We start from the raw sequence: 16,762 nt of genomic DNA on the forward strand, positions 1-16,762 counted from the left end.
TTTCAAAACATAAATTAGGATGTATATTTTAAACTGCTGTTTTGTTAAAGTTTCATGACTTAAATTAGATACTTGTGGCATGAACCATGTACTTAAATAATGAGAAAATAAAGCACCCCTAGTTGTCTTAAATAGTCATGCCATTCTCCCCAAATCCTGTGGTCACTTGACCACATGGTCAGCTTTACAATTGGTCATGGAGTTCCATGATCATTTGACTGTGATTAGTAATATATTTTTTTTTGCTGCATTTGAGCAAACAATGCCCAAATGAATGAATTCATTTAACAATCATGGCACTCACTCAACAACTGTAGCATTCATTTAATGACCATTGTGAAAAAGGCGATGAGATTACGTGTGGTCACATGGGTGCCTTGGCTTATCATAATTTACAACCAGATTGTGGTTGTATGTTTTATGTAAAATAACTACGTCAATATCTGCTTAATTACTTTATATCAGCTTCAGTTCCTGGCACCTCCTGATAAGGCAAGAAAAACTTCAGTCTGAAACTTTAGAGGTCATCTGCCATCTTTATCAACCATAATGGGTGAAACAGATCAATAGATTAATTATTATAAAATAATTTCCTTTGTTTATGGAAAGGAAATAGAATATTTTGAATTTTAATTTTAATATCTACTATTTGCACAATTGATGGAAGTCACAATCCTAGACATGTGGATGGTCTTAGACTGGGAAAGTCTGATCTAAACCTTAAGTTCCTTGTGTTCTGTACCAGCCTGCTACCGGCCTTGCAGAAAGGCAACCCCTGTACAAACGGCAGAGGCTGGAAAACGTCTGAGGCTGGAAAACGTCTGCCAAGTTTAATACACAAACAAACAACAAAACATGAAACAAGATACCAGAGCTTTGATCCTCAAATGGAGCGGTTGCTTTCAGCAAACCAGCCCTTCCCCAAACACTCCCTTTATTAGAGTTCAGGGCGTGGCCTCTCTGTGCCTCCTTCTGAGAAGTCCCACAGCCTTTCTCTGCTTGCTCCTACTTGACTGCCTCCTGCGTCGGGCGTCCTTGAACAGGGCCAGCTGTGGGTCATCATCATCCGCACTGTCGGGCTCGCGCAGCTGAGTCTCCACCAAATAAGAGGGGCCTGGCTGGGGGCTCTGCGGAGCCTCCAAGCCATCATCAGCAAGTTCGTCTTCAACACCCCCCTCCTCCCCTTCGTCTGAGTCATCCGAGTCATCCGACCCAGCTGCCGAACCCACAGGCTGACCCTGAATCACAACACCTTGCCACTCCATTTAATCTGGAAAGAAAATGAAGTACACTTCAATAGGAACTTAAAATAATTAAATTTTATAAGCTATTGTTAAAAGAAGAAAAAGAGAGATTCTCAGACTATTGGACTCTATTAATTAATAATATATTTCACAATAGAAATACAGAACTTTGCTCCTATTGCAGTTAGGAAAAATTGTATTAGCATTGTGCATTGAGTTGCACAAACCTATTCACCCTCTGGTTCATAAACAATGGCTTAACATGTGGTATGCAATCATTTCGGGACAGGAGATAGCTGAAGGTTTGGGAGCCTTATTTCAGGCACACTCACAAAATGGTTCTCTTAAGAGATTTTTCTGAAATGACTCATTCGAAACACTTGTTTACCAGAAGCTGAAGTAGCTCTCTAGGACATTCTGTGTCATCCCAATGGGACTTTCGGGAAACTAAAGGCTTTGTACAAATCCATACAATACAAGAAGCTGGTGAAGCTAGTTTATAATTCAATATTTTTGTTAAACAAATCTTTTTAAAAGGTCATTTTATTGTACTCTGCTTCTGTTATTTACACATGAATTGTGAAATAATGTATTTCTGTGACACTGATGCACGCCAGAAGATTGGATGGCACAAAGTCTAAAAAAGACCACATTCATTTTACGTGGAACAATAAATATGAATTAAAAATATGTTTCTATTGCCTTTCGTGTCAAATATTGTTTTATAGTGCTTTCATTGGTTCTTTTTGCCCAGGTTCGCCTGGTGCGCCAGTTGCGACCCTATCTGGACCGAGATTCCCTACGCACAGTCACCCATGTGCTCGTGACCTCCCGGTTGGACTACTGCAACGTTCTCTATATGGGGCTGCCCTCGAGGACCACTCGGAGGCTTCAGCTGGTGCAGAATGCGGCCGTACGAGTTGTGATGGGGGTTTCCCGATACTCCCATGTAACACCTCTATTCCGCGAGCTACATTGGCTTCCGGTTGCCCTCCGGGTGAGATTCAAGGTGCTGGTGATGACCTATAAAGCCCTAAATGGCTTGGGTCCAGGATATTTGAGGGAACACCTGCTGCCGGCATCAAGTTCCCTTCGTCCTGTGCGCTCCCACTTGGAGGGCCTTCTCAGGGTGCCGCCAGTAAAAGACTGCCGGCGGATAACACCCAGGGGGAGGGCCTTCTCAGTGGGTGCGCCTGCCCTTTGGAACCAGCTGTCCGTGGAGCTTAGGACTGCCCCCGACCTTCGGTCATTCTGCCGGGACCTGAAGACCTGGCTCTTTGAGCTTTCTGGCCCAGGCTGAGAGTTTTTTAATTGGGGTTTTATATTTTTCAGGGATCAAATTTAATTATTTTTAACTGTTTTTAACTCTTCTATTGTATTGACGTTTTTAAATACTTTGTAAACCGCCCTGAGTCCTACAGGAAAAGGGCGGTATATAAATTCAATAAACTTAAACTTAAACTTAAACTTTTATTTGTTTATTGTACCTTACCTTTGTTTATTTGTTTGTATCCGGCCTTTATTATTTTTACAAATAATTCAAGACAGCAAACACTTTCCTCCTATTTTCCCCACAACAAGAAACTTGTGAGGTGAGTTGGGGTGAGCATGATTGGCCCAAGATCTTCCATCGGGTTTTCATGGTTAAGGCAGAATTAGAACTCATGGTTTCCTGCTTTATAGCCCAGGGCCTTAACCACTAGACCAAACTGGCTATAGCTTTCTGTTGATGGATGGTGCTAAGAAATATAACTTCATAATTGCTTACAGCAAATATTAGAGTAAACAAATAAACATTGCCTACAACTTATAGATAAAGATCTGAGGAAAAGAGAAGGATGATTGCCTAAGGTTTGGAGGCTGAGCTCCCAACTGGGCATGCCTCAGGCAACAGTGATGTCACTGTCTGATCCTTTTAACTAAGGAAGCAAAAGTACAATTTGGAGGCTAATAAATGGTTTGATATCTTGGCTACTTTTGGGGAAAGAGTTACTCCTTGCTTGCTTATTTTATTCATTCATTCATTCATTTATGAACATTTATATGGCCATCCACTAACTCTCAGATCTGGATGGCTTACAAAAATAAAAATTCCATATATAAACAATAGAAACAATAACCCCTCCTCCCTGCTCCTGGTGACAACAATCAATCAATCAATCAATCAATCAGATAAGCTACTTCATGGGCTCCATACCACTCTGGGTTCCCCAGGCCCATTGGCAAAACCAGGTCTTCACGTCCTTGCAAAAGAATATCAAAGTGAAGATCGATCTAATCTCTAAACAGTAATTTTGAAGTTATACTTATAACCTATTTACAGTACAATGTTAAACAACTTTATATTAACTTGAGCTACAAAAAGCAAATATATAAATAAATATGAAAATAATTGCAATAAAATAGATCAATTTGAACCAAGATGCCACCAATTAAAAATTCCTCTGTGGTAAATAGCCACTGCATCTCAAATGGTTGGAGAAATCAGGCTAAATATAACAACCTCATTAAAATATATGGTAGCCACTCTAGTAACCTCTTTGCCTTGGGTCAGGGCAAAGATTTTCTCCCAACAGACAGGCAGCCCTTCTATGTATGATGCCAGAGACGTTCATGGGCAGCCCTTCTTTATGAATAAAATGTGTTTCTCTATTCCTTGGATTTCTACACTGGGAGGGAAGCTCCCAGGACTGTCTCCAGCAATGCCTGCATGCTACAAATCAATATACAGCAAAAAGAAGAATCAGTTTCCACATGTGAATCTCAGATTGCTTCATTTTTATTTAGTTAAATTTGCCCTTTGTTGGTTTTGGAGCAACTTTTCCTCTTACAACAGGCCTCTTTTCTACAGCTGTTTGATTTGATGCCTGGTACCATGGTTAGCTCCACAGAAGCCTTGGCAGCTGACTGGAATTGGTTGTCTTCTCAGCAAGGAGGCTATGGCAGTTGTATCATTAAGCTCCCAAAGGTCCTTTTTCTACAAAAAAAGGATGCTGCTACTATGAAGAAGCCACTGTGAGAAATAAGCACAAAGACTGGCTTTTCTACATTTGGCCTCGTACAGACAGGGACATGCAAAACAATTTGACTTTTCCAGGGGGATTGCAGATGTCTTAGTTGGCTGGACTCATATTTTACAGGACCATTCAAAAAGAGTTTCAGAGAATAGCTTGAACTAAGCCAAGATAAATTATGATCTGCTGAATGTATTAGACACAACAACATAAAGAAAAAGTGCCATAAAGGTAGAATATGATGGGTATCATTGGATTTCCCTCCACAGGAACAGACATAGGGTAATCCAACTTCATTATCCAAGTGCAGCTGATAGTGTCAGCATGACCCAAATGATTCAACTGAAGATATAACTGTGTGAACTACAGAGAAAAAGATGGAGGGAAAAAGCAAAGTTGGTAGGTTGCCAATACAAGATATTGTAATAATGGCAATCCTAATATCCAGAAGATAGAAATTAAAGGAAAATGAATGAGATTTTCAATGACTATACATCTGTTTTACAGGCAGAGATGGATGTGTACAACCGTAAAAAGTTGGCTGTTCTTTTAATGAAATGATTATGTCTATTTGGATTCAAACAAAATTCCAAAATCCAAAATTCTATTCTTCTAGTATCTTTCTTTAAACTCAGAATGCTGATTTCTTTATCTCAAATTAGTAAACTAAGGGGAGCAAGAAACTGAATACAATGTTGTAACTTGATATTAGACTTATAACGGGACAACTTTACTATGTATTTAGAACATTTAATCAATATATTTTGTGTAACAGAATTAAGAAAATAATACACTGGCATAACTTTTTAAGGGAAATAAGTGTATAATTATTTGAATGAGTATCAAGGAGACTCAGTGATTGATCAGTGAACTGTTAAGAAGCTGAAATCATTCCTGAAAAGTCCTTAATGGGGAATAGAAGAATTGAAAGGAAGAGTTTGGATGCCAATCTGACTCCCTCCATCAAGAAAAATAAAAGAGAGGTGGGATGCAGAATTCAAGAAATCAACTTTTTTCCTTTGTTTTTGCAAAGTGTAACCTTGAGAATATAGGGACGCGGTGGCTCAGTGGGTTAGGACGCTGAGCCTGTTGATCAGAAGATCGGCAGTTTGGCGGGTCGAATCCCGAGTGCTGCGTAACAGAGTGAGCGCCTGTTACTCGTCTCAGCTTCTGCCAACCTAGCAGTTCAAAAGCACGTAAAAATGCAAGTAGAAAAATAGGGACCACTACGGTGGGAAGGTAACAGCGTTCCGTGCGCCTTTGGCGTCTAGTCATGCCGGCCACATGACCACGGAGACGTCCTCGGACAAGCGCTGGCTCTTCGGCTTTGAAACGGAGATGAGCACCGGCCCCTAGAGTCAGAAACGACTAGCACGCATGTGCGGGGGAACCTTTACCTTTACCTTTTTAACCTTGAGAATATCTCAATTACAGGCCACCCCAGGTTTGTTGCATAGCTCTGTGTAAGCACTAGTAGTTCTTTTCTACCTCCAACCTTTCCTAAAGGTTGCTAGGTAACTATTGTTATTGACCAACTCCAAGTTAATCCCCTGCCAGGGTCCCAATGAGGAAGACAAAAATAATGCCCGTTCAAATAAACAAAACAGTCCATGTAATTTTATCTTCCTTTTTTTCCTGGATTTTATAAGTTTTCAGGCTACCTCAATTTTTGTAGTATTAACAGCCTTTACAGTCCAGCTTAATCTAGTTCAGATCTACTTCAGTTTCATTGGGTAGCCTAAAGATCCAAAGCAGCCCCCAAAATGAAAATACCATGTCTAGTATTATGAAATACTTCACATCCTGGTTTGAATCTCATCTCAAACACAAATTGTGTGATTGGATTTATGCAACCTATTTCAGGTCACAACCCCCTTCCCCATTTAGGGTTCTACTGAGTTAATTTAAGATTATTGTGGTAAAGTATTTTGGAGCAATAAAGTTTAAAGCAATATTATTTAATGAAGCATATATTTCTATGGAATTCTCTTAGGAAGACTGTCCCTTCTTTCTTGCATTTTTCTTCAATCTGCAGCCTCACTCTATTCTCTATTCATCTCCTCTCCTTTGGACTTTGAAGAAGCAGGATAGGAAGAGTATCGACATTTTTGTACTCTGAAGTTGGAGAAGTCTCCTGAGAATACCATGGACAACCAGAAAAACAAACAAATGATTCATCAAATAAACCAACCCAGAGTTCTCAGTAGAGGCACAAAGTACCAAATTATCCTATTTTGGCACATTATGTAAAGAACTAATGAAAAAGGAAAGGGCTTTAATGCTGGGAAAAAGTGGAAGGAAAAAGAAGGTGACTAGCAGTAAAATGGATTGATTCAATTATAATAGAAATGGATAGATGATTAATAAAGGAGAATATTTGTGGCTCAGGGTTGAAATGAGGTGTTCTTGGTGCTCTCTGAGCTTGCTTTTTTTCTTGCAGAAGTTTCATTATCTAAACTTGGTAACTTTATTAGTGTTAGCTGGTGGTGTTACCTAGTTTGGGTAATGAAACATCTCCAAGAAAACAAGCAAGCTCAGAAAGCATCAAGGATACACTATTGGAAGACCTGAAAAATCAGATGGGGCAGATCATTATGAAGACTATCTATGTGGTTGCTAACAGTTGTCACCAACTTGATGGCACATAACCAGTCTTTCCACTCTTGGTGTACAGAACCTCTAGTCTTTTATGGCTTCTATCCTTTCCTTTTTAAGCCTTACTGCCAACTATTCTTGTTGATTTACCTTCAATGTCTAGCTAATCTCCACCATCCTATACCTTGCTATACTTTTGGGCAGCCTGCTAAATCATGGTTTTCAGCTCACTGGACTATGTGCTCCACCTAATTGCTTCTTGAGATCTGCTTCTTGAGTTGGAACATATTACCACTCCTAATCCAAGAATTGACACAGTCTTTCTAACCATTCCCAATGTCAGTACCCCACCTCCAGCTTTTTCCCCTCTATATTTTTATGCAATCTTCTCTGAATTTCTGCTCTCCAGTTGTGCTAGACTATAGCAAACCTACAGCTGGGGATTTTAGGATTCATAGTTCAATACACCTAAACAGCATCAGGTCAGGAAAAACTATTTTAAAACACAACAAAATGTATTCTAATCTAGAATTTTACCTTCATTTAAATTTTGATGATAGAATACCTTGAATAGTATATGCTGAGTACCTGTTCCCTGTGCTTTGATCTGCTATTTGAAAAATTATTTACAATGATGAAGAATTCTAAATTTGTGTGTGTGTGTGTGTGTAAATGTAAATATACATCTACATATATTTATGTATATATATGTTTGCATGTAAAGTAAAACATGTTATTTTTTATAAGTGCTTATGAACCATTCTTTAAAAATGAGATTTTTTGCTGAGTCCTCTGCTACACGGCTGCCTTCTCTCTTTGGGACCCATACCTTATGAATCTCTTCTTTCCTTTTTGCAGAAGAGATGAATGGAGACAAATAAAATTTTGTGTCATTTCATACTCCTCCTTTAAGTAAAGGAAAATTTACTTTTATCATTTTATAAAAGCTAAACCAATTCTGAGTGATAATTATTTGCATATCTAACCCCAGCTTGGGTTTCTGGCAGTATAATTGATCTATTTTAGGGCTTTAGCCGCTCTTTATTTTCAAATTTTCCTAGTGCCAACAGATTGAACTACACATTTGAAAAGGACAATCACAGCTGGAAATGGCAAAATACAAAACTTTTTCAGAGTGGACAACCCTTGTTACAGGCCAAACCACATGCATTCAAAGAGGAAATAGCAACATCATGGTTTTCTCTGTTGCTTCCTTCAAGTATAGCCCATAGCCATAATAAAATCTTGCCATTGAAAGTCTTTGCCTCCTGTGCAAATTTCTTCTATTTTTTTGAATCCTCGAAAGAAGATGGATTCAAGCTTTTTCTGTTGCAAATGTATTTAAATCCCACTCACACCAAAACTTGCTATATGCTGAGTAGCACAACACTACAAATGAAGTTATTAAAAAGCTGGCTGCATATTTATTTTTAATGCAGATCATTCTTTTTTTACAGCTGAATCTATTTTGGGCACAATAAAGACCTGAACGCTCTCACACTGTGCTCTTCATGTGCAAGGGAATTTCATTCAGCAGGGGAGTTTTTTTTACTCTAAAAAGTGCAAGGTGATATCCATTTCTTCTACAAGATATTTATGGACCAGAGGAAAGTGCTCCTAAATTTTTGCTATTCAAGACAATTAACTAGTTAAGTAGTTTGCTCATGTGGGATTTCTCTGATCTTAATATCAAGTAACTGTCTATCTCATTACTTCCTTTATCAGATACTAGACCTGTTTCTTAAGATGCCACTCTTTGAAGCAAACACACACAAACACACAGATACACACCGGGGGTGGGGGTGGGTGGAAGTTACAAGTCCTTTCTTTAATAGAGGTATGCACATGATTGCTCAGTGGTAGGGATGAAGTGAAAAGAGAAAGCCTTGATGGACAAATACAATAATCATGACTAACCAAACATTTCAGATACGTTCATATATGCACACAAGTTGCATTTGTTGTGCATAAACCATCTTCATCTTAACCATCATCATTCCACAGGCAATTGATATTCATTCACCTCTTCTCCCACATCTGTGAGTTGTACCAATTTAGTGATTTTATAGGAATGCTCTGACTGCTGCAACCCAGGTTCTTAATGATACCTGAAATCTGAAGATTTTTCCTTCCTGCAATCATTCATGCTATTGAAACACACATGCACACACACACCCTCCTCTTTGAACCAAAATCTCTGCTTTCTTTCTTTCTTTCTTTCTTTCTTTCTTTCTTTCTTTCTTTCTTTCTTTCTTTCTTTCTTTCTTTCTTTCTTTCTTTCTTTCTTTCTTTCTTCCTTCCTTCTCTCACTCACTTTCTCTCTCCTAAGCTTCTTTGTTTCCATCATTTAACAAACCAGGCCAGCAATAGCCTTACTCTTCATGAGAAATTAAGTGGGTGTGGAAGGAAAGAGGGAAAATAGCAAGGCAACCATTTACAAACTGAGACCATCCCGGTAAATCTTAAGCGCAAATTAAGCCAGGAGGTTAAAATCTTAACAATTGGACTCAAATATCTATCAAGACCTGTCCACCCATCTTCCTTTTGCCTCTCTCCCCCACAGCCCCAGCTCTTTTCCGATCTATATTGCTAGGACAATAGGTTCTGTAGCTATTTAATCTCCTTGTAGCTCAGCAGCCTTGACAACAACAGGGTGGGAGAATATACAGACCCAAAGAAAGCAGTGCACGCTCAACAACTCTGATGTACCTTAACATCTTTTCCTTCCTGGTTCACACTTAAATCAGAAATTTGGTAGAATTCTACCTTATTTCTCCATCACAAGCTGCGGGGGGGGGGGGAGGAATTAGCTTCTGCTACCCACCACACCCCCTTTTCCTTATCAAAACGAATAATGCCCAATTCATATGTTGACATATGAAGCAAAAACTAACATTATCTGCTAACAGCATCACCATAGCAGCAAAAGCATCCTACAGAATCGGCAGGTTGGGAAAGAGAAAGGAAGGATTAAAAAAAAAACACCAATTAAAAAAAATACCTGCTACTTAAGAATGGATGAACATTGACATGCCTTGAGATGGTGTATTTCCCATTGTGGTCTCGGCTTTGTTCTTCTGTCTTCGTTGATCTGTCTGCCCGTTTGTCTTTCTTTCTCTTGCCGACTGAGTCAGGCCCAGTCAACCAGCAGAGATCGGTGGCAGAAGTGCAGGAAGAAAATGTGAGTGTTTGTGTGTGTATGTGTGTGCGTGTGTGTGTGTGTGTGTGTGTGTGTGTGTGCGTGCGTGTGCGTGCACCCGGGCGGACGAGCCTTGGAGATAGTACAAAGGAACAGAATGGGCAAAACACATTAGCTCATGATAGATTAATGTGCTAGGGGAAGACACCCTCTCTCTTTTTTCTTTTCTCCCCCTCTTAAAGGCCCCTACCTTTTAATCAAAGATGGGTGTCTAGCATAAATGCCAGGAGGATACCATAATGACAGTAATGATAATACCAGGATGGTGGATAATTATTGTTGCATTCTGGCAGGTCCAGTGGAGGCAACAGAACCATATGGCCACCACACAAAGACAATCTGCAATTTTTTTACTCATCTACCTTGTGTATTTCTGCCTTGCAGAAAGAAGAACCCTAAATTTGTAATAAGTATGAATGTTTTCTTACTTTCGTTTGATAAATTGAGATAGGACTTGGAACCTAAGACTATCAGATTAGCATTCTACTATATAACACAACTGTGAATCTATTTACCAAATCATTTACAACACTTATTTTGTTGACATATTTTTCATGTCATAGCTATTACCAAACCAATCTGCCCACATTATGTTCCATGTTGACAGGAGAAAACCTTGACATATATCTCCAAGTATAATCCAACTTTGTAGGGATACTAAGAAAACAAAGAAATGTAAAAAAAGTGGGAAAGAAATCTATGCATAAAACATTCACAAAAAACTTGTTACATGCTCAGGAGAGCATTAAAATTCCTTCCCAAATTGATACTGATGTTACTTCAAGAGTTAATTTTATCAAAAACAAAAAATTAGAAAAGGTGAGGTTTTTAGGAATAGGAGAAAAATCTGAATTAAATTCCTTTGTTGTAATGTTTTTCCCCAAGCAACAGTGACTGTTATCAGTAATAAAGTCCCTAGCTATCCTGTCAAACTATTATTTGACAGTTCAGCGCTTCTCATGTCTAATTAAAAATATCTAGATTTAGTTTTCTGACTGGAATCTGATGCTTCTGTTCCTCTTGCAAAGCACCATGAACTGCAAAGTGTACATTTTATTGCCATTTAACAAAACCAGGTTTCTAGCTCTCAGGGAAATGTAAAAAATATAAAAAACAAGGTAAACAAAAAAAATTTTTTTAAAAAATCAAATAATTACAAGACTGATTTTTATCTAAAGGTCTCCAGGACTAGGAAATGGCACATCATTAGGGTTCAGTATTGTTGCAAATCATTTATTTTAAATTCACATTTTATGTGGATGTGCTAATTTTTTAAAATGCCATGCTTGTGTGTACTGGGCTATAGCATATGATAGCCTTGATATCCACCTCAATCAGGAGAGTGGAATAGAACAGGACAGAATAGGGCAAAGTTGGAAGGGACCTTGGAGGTCTTCTAGTCCAACCCCCTGCTCAGGCAGGAAACCCTATACCATTTCAGACAAATGGCCATCCAATCTCTGCTTAAAGACCTCCAGTGATGAAGCATTCATAACTTCTGGAGGCAATTTCTCTTCCACCAGAATACAGCCAGACCTGCACCATGGAAAGTAATATTTTGTTTGCATTCTAATGACTAATGGAAATGATGAATAGATCAGAAGGTATTATAGTATGCATTCTTGCTTATTCTAAAAACTTCACTACATTTGGTTTTTATTTAGCAAACATATACGGGGCCCATGTCACTGGACTCCAGACAATAACAAGTAAAACAATATCACAACTATTAAAATATTTAAAAGAATAAAAATAAAAATACGGGAAAAACAAGATTGCGGGGGAAATAACAGCCATCTAAACAAGAATGCAACCATCTCACACACTCCCTATGGCATCCTCAAGGTTCTTGAAAATGCTTAAAAAAAAGAAAAAGATTGACAGGGATAGAGGTATCCACGATCTTTCCTTTTAGTATATATGCAATTCAGGCTTATCCCATCTAGAGACTGTTCTTACAAGGACATTTGCATACAAAACACAACCCCTTGATTTTCTCATAGCCACTCCAAAATATAAGGCTACCATTCTTAGCCATTCTTACTATAACAGCCATGAGACAAAATTGGTGTTACTGTATTACCAAATAAAGACAAAGAACCGTGTAGTTAAGAGACCATTTAATCAGAAAGCAGTTAAGAAGAAAATTAGGACTCTTAAATCAGACACCAGCCATATTATCTTCTGCAGCTTGCCAAATATAATAAATGAAATAAGACAGAGTTATTAAACTCCACTTTGGTACTTTCTTCTAAAAAAAATACTAGAAACCAATGTAATAGACAAAGAAATGATGTGCCATAAAATATTTTTTTTTAAAAAATATTCTGCCTCAAGATCTTCAGTGGCTTCCCAACATAAGGATAAAGGTCGATCTAAATATGCAATAATAGATAGAGTGTCCGTTTGGGGGTACTGGCAAGTATGCTGTTCTTCCTGAAATGCTCTCTCCTTGAAATCCATGAGATGCCTACTATTAGACACCTGTTTGGAAGTCTGTCTCCTCACACAGACCTTCCCATTGTAAATGTTATTCTGGTTTTATTTTGCTTTCTCCCCCTGACTTTTTATTAAATGTTTTCATGCTGTTTGAATGTACTGTGCTTTATTATTCTGTTTATTCATATAATACAGAACAAGGGAATTAGACATGAGAAATATGTTTATGACCACTTAAGCAAGATATAAACAGAGAACTGCCTACACTCGTTCAAAACCTCTATACCAGACTTTTCAAATAATATCTCCTCTTCCAGGAAACCATAACAAACACAGGACAATAACTACTCAGCTCCGTATTATTATTTCAAAGTAAAATATGGAAACAGAGTATTAGCAAGTAGCAACCATCTTCATACAACTTGTATACTTTCCACCATTTGCCACTTTGTTATTCTAACTCATACTAGGCAAGAGAGATTACTTACAAAAAGAAGAACCAAGGCAAAGTAGGCAGCCGGCATTCAGTTCTAGGATAAAGCTGTGATGATCTGGTAACAGGCCTAAAAACTCGTGGCCGCTTAATTTTCCTTTTCCTTACATTTGATGCCTCTAATTTTAGAAGCACATTGGATTCAGGTGCGGAAGGCATTTGCTCTTCTTGGGGCTTCCTAGGTGATCAGGTATCCACCTCTGGGAAATGCAAACAATAAGACTAAATTAAAGTTCAGCAAGGTGGGGATAGAGAAAAGGCTGATTGGTGTGGGAAGGTCTTCCCAGGAGAAGACGTCTCCAACCATAGAAAGCAGGTGCACCTTAGAATGAGAATGCTTATTGCTCTTGCTACAAACACATTTGCAGAACAGACTGAAAAGAAAATACAGTAAACTATGGTATAGTTGTAAATATGACTCTTGATTATATGGATATCTAAACCATTCAAAATGAGTGAATAGCAGGCAGAATGAATGAATGAATGAATGAATGAATGAATGAATGAATGAATGAATGAATGAAACAAGGATAATTTTTTAAATAACATTAATTTTTTTATATAAAAATATGTAATATTTTGGAAACCCGCATAAGAAGGAAAACCAACGTGAATATACTATGGATTGATTAAAACAAGGCATTCAACTACCTGTCAAATGACTGGATAATCAAGTGCCTAGAAATAACAAGAGTCAATAGAAACATCAGAAGTTTTGTGCAATGGGACAAAGAGAGACAATGGGAGACACATTTGCCAGTCAGTAGTAGTAGATTGGACAGGTTGACATCAAGAGAGAAACCTTTCAAGGAGCCTAACTATCAGCATTACCATTTGTCATTGCACTGATTCCTCTATTAATAATACTGCATAACTGTCAGGCACCAGGGAAATCAGGAAATTTAGGGGGTTTAAATGATATAAAGATTTACTGCAAGCTTAAACTCTCTACAAGAATCTGACCAACTAACAGTCAAAGGAAAGAGCAAGAGATAGGAGAGGCATTCAAGGTGGGCTGCACCTATATCTCTTGCGGGCACACAAGGACTCAAGACTTACGACGCATTTCATCTTTCCCTCAGGCTCAGTCTGGCCATCTCCTACATCAACTCAGGTCAAAAATGTCTGCCAGATTATCCCATCTCCTTCACATGGATGATTTGAAGCTGTATGGAAAAACATACTGAAAAAGAATCACTGCTCAACACTGTCCATATTTATAATAAAGATATTGCAGTAGAATTTGGCCTGGACAAATATGCCATGCTCACCTCAGATGGGGAAAAATAGTGAAAACTGAAGGAAAAAACATCAAGCGTTTAGATGAATACATAGCCATCCTTTAAGCTGACATCAAACACACAGAAATCAAGAAAAAGTTTAGAAATGAAAATATCAAGAGAGTGAAAAAATCTTAAAGTCCAAACTCAGTGAATGAAATATCATCAAGAAAATTAACACCTGGTCAATTCCAGTCATTAGGCACATAACTGGAATCGTGGACTGGACTCAAGCAAAACTGAAGGTCCTGGATAAGAAGACCAGAAAAATAATAACAATGAATCATGCCCTTCATCCAGGCAGCAATGTTGACAGTATCTATTTACAAATGCAAATAAGTGGGTGTGGAATGTTGCACGTACATCAGATAGCTGAAGAAGAAAAAAAGGGTGTTGAAAGAATATCTAAACGATAGTGAAGAAGATGCACTGAAACAAGTATATCAGGCCTACTGACCAAAGTGGCCTACAAGTAAGATCAAATGAAGACCAGAAAAACGGCATGGGAAGACAAACATTACATGGCTAGTAAATAGCAGAGAAAACATAATAATACTTGGTAATGGCTAAGAGCAGGAAAGTTGAAGAAAGAGACAGAAGGGCTAATCAGTGGCGTAGCGTGGGTTGTCAGCACCCGGGGCAATTTGCGCCCCCTAACCCGGTGACGTCATGGCACCGCCGAAAAGACGCGCCCCGCAGCGGCGTAGACTTTCCAAGAAGAGTCGCGCGCATGCGGGATGCTTCCGGGTCCCTCTCGAGGGCGGCTGGGCGGGGCTCCGACCTGCAAGAGCCGCTGCATTCAAGCTCACACGTGAGCCCCGCTAAATAAAGCCACGCATGCGCACGAAGCTAGGCCAGCCGGCCGGCGGGTCCGTCTTCGCTTGGCCAAGCCTGCCGGGGCGCCTGCGGGGCGCTTGCGGTTGGCCTGAGCCTGGGCGGAGAGTTGGGTGCTTCTATTTATTTTATTCAGTTTATGTGGCCGCCCATCTCACCTGCCGGACTCGTTTCGCTTTGCAAGAAAGAGCAGCTCGAGAGCGGAGCCAAGCCGACTCTGTGCAGCCCTTGGGGCTCCCTGAGCAGCTCAGTGCGAGCGCCCCCCCCCGATGTTGCGCCCGGTGCGGCCCGCCCCCCCTGCACCCCCCACGCTACGCCACTGGGGCTAATTCTGGCTGCACAAGATTAAATCCTAGAACAAATGCATACAAAGCCAGAATTGAGAAGACAGCAACAGTTAGCAAGTGTTATCTTTGCAAAAAAAAATAGTGGATCACCTGATTAGCTGCTGCCTGAAGATGACACAGACTGATTATAAACAATGGAATGAGAACGTAACAACAATGGTGCATTGGAAGATCTACCAAAAAAAATTATTTGCCTGGAGGCAAGAACTGGTGGGACCATAAAACAGAGATTAATGGAAAATTAAGTTCTGTGGAACTTTAAAATTGAGACAGGCACTTGCCCCATAATACCCAATTATTGTTGGGTATATTGTTGGGTAATTGTTGATAAGAAAGATAAAAAAAATTGGATAGTGGACATGGCAATACCTGTAGACAGCAGAATGGAAGAGGAAGAACTGGAGAAAATAACAAAATATAAAGACCTACAAATAGAAATAGAACAACTGTGGTAAAACAAAAAACAAAAAAAGCATAGGTAGTAGCAATAGTAATAGATGCCTTGGGTGCAAAACCAAAACAACTGGAGCACCACTTGAATACCATTGGGATTGACAAAACCACCAACAATCAATTTTAAAAGACAGCTTTACCTGGAATAGTTTTCATCCTGTGACGAGATCTTTAACATCATCAAAAAACAGCAGCTGCTTATCTCATACCCTTGGGAAGGACTTGATAGGGGGAGAAAAATGCCAAATCTACTCTAAACATCTGGCTAACTGTGCAAGCAACCATAATAATAATTACTTTGGGGAACATAAGGATAGGAAGTAGTTTAACCGTGTCCTCAGGATAAATTCTGAATGTAAGTCAATGGTTGCTGACAACAGTTATGCCTCTTTTTCTAAACAACACCTTGCTATAATTTTTATCAAAATGCCATTATATCTTTGCTGCTCATTCAAACTTTCTAACACCTATTCATTCATTCATTCATTCATTCATTTCTTCACTCTTCATCTCTGGGTAGTGTACAATATCATTAATAAAATTAAACATTAAAATCAAAATAATTTAGGATTAAAAAATGTAAAATTATAAAAATGACATTACAAAAAATTCAGAAGGTGAAGAATTGCAGCCCCATGGTTCTGTGGGCTTCCGTGTCCCTCATGCAAGGCTACACAGCCAAGTTTTAACCCATTTATGGAAGGCCAAAATATTGAGGGCTTTCCTCACCTCTGGGAGCAAGATGTTCCAGAAGGCAGGGGCAGCAGCAGAGAAGATCCTCTTCCTAAACACTTTTTGACCGACAGGGTCTGTAGCATATCTTCCCTGCCTGAACAAGTGGGAAGCAATGATGTGATGGGGTGA

The sequence above is a fragment of the Vipera berus genome (genome assembly GCF_964194415.1).
Source record: "Vipera berus genome assembly, chromosome: Z".
Taxonomy (NCBI): Eukaryota; Metazoa; Chordata; class Lepidosauria; order Squamata; family Viperidae; genus Vipera; species Vipera berus.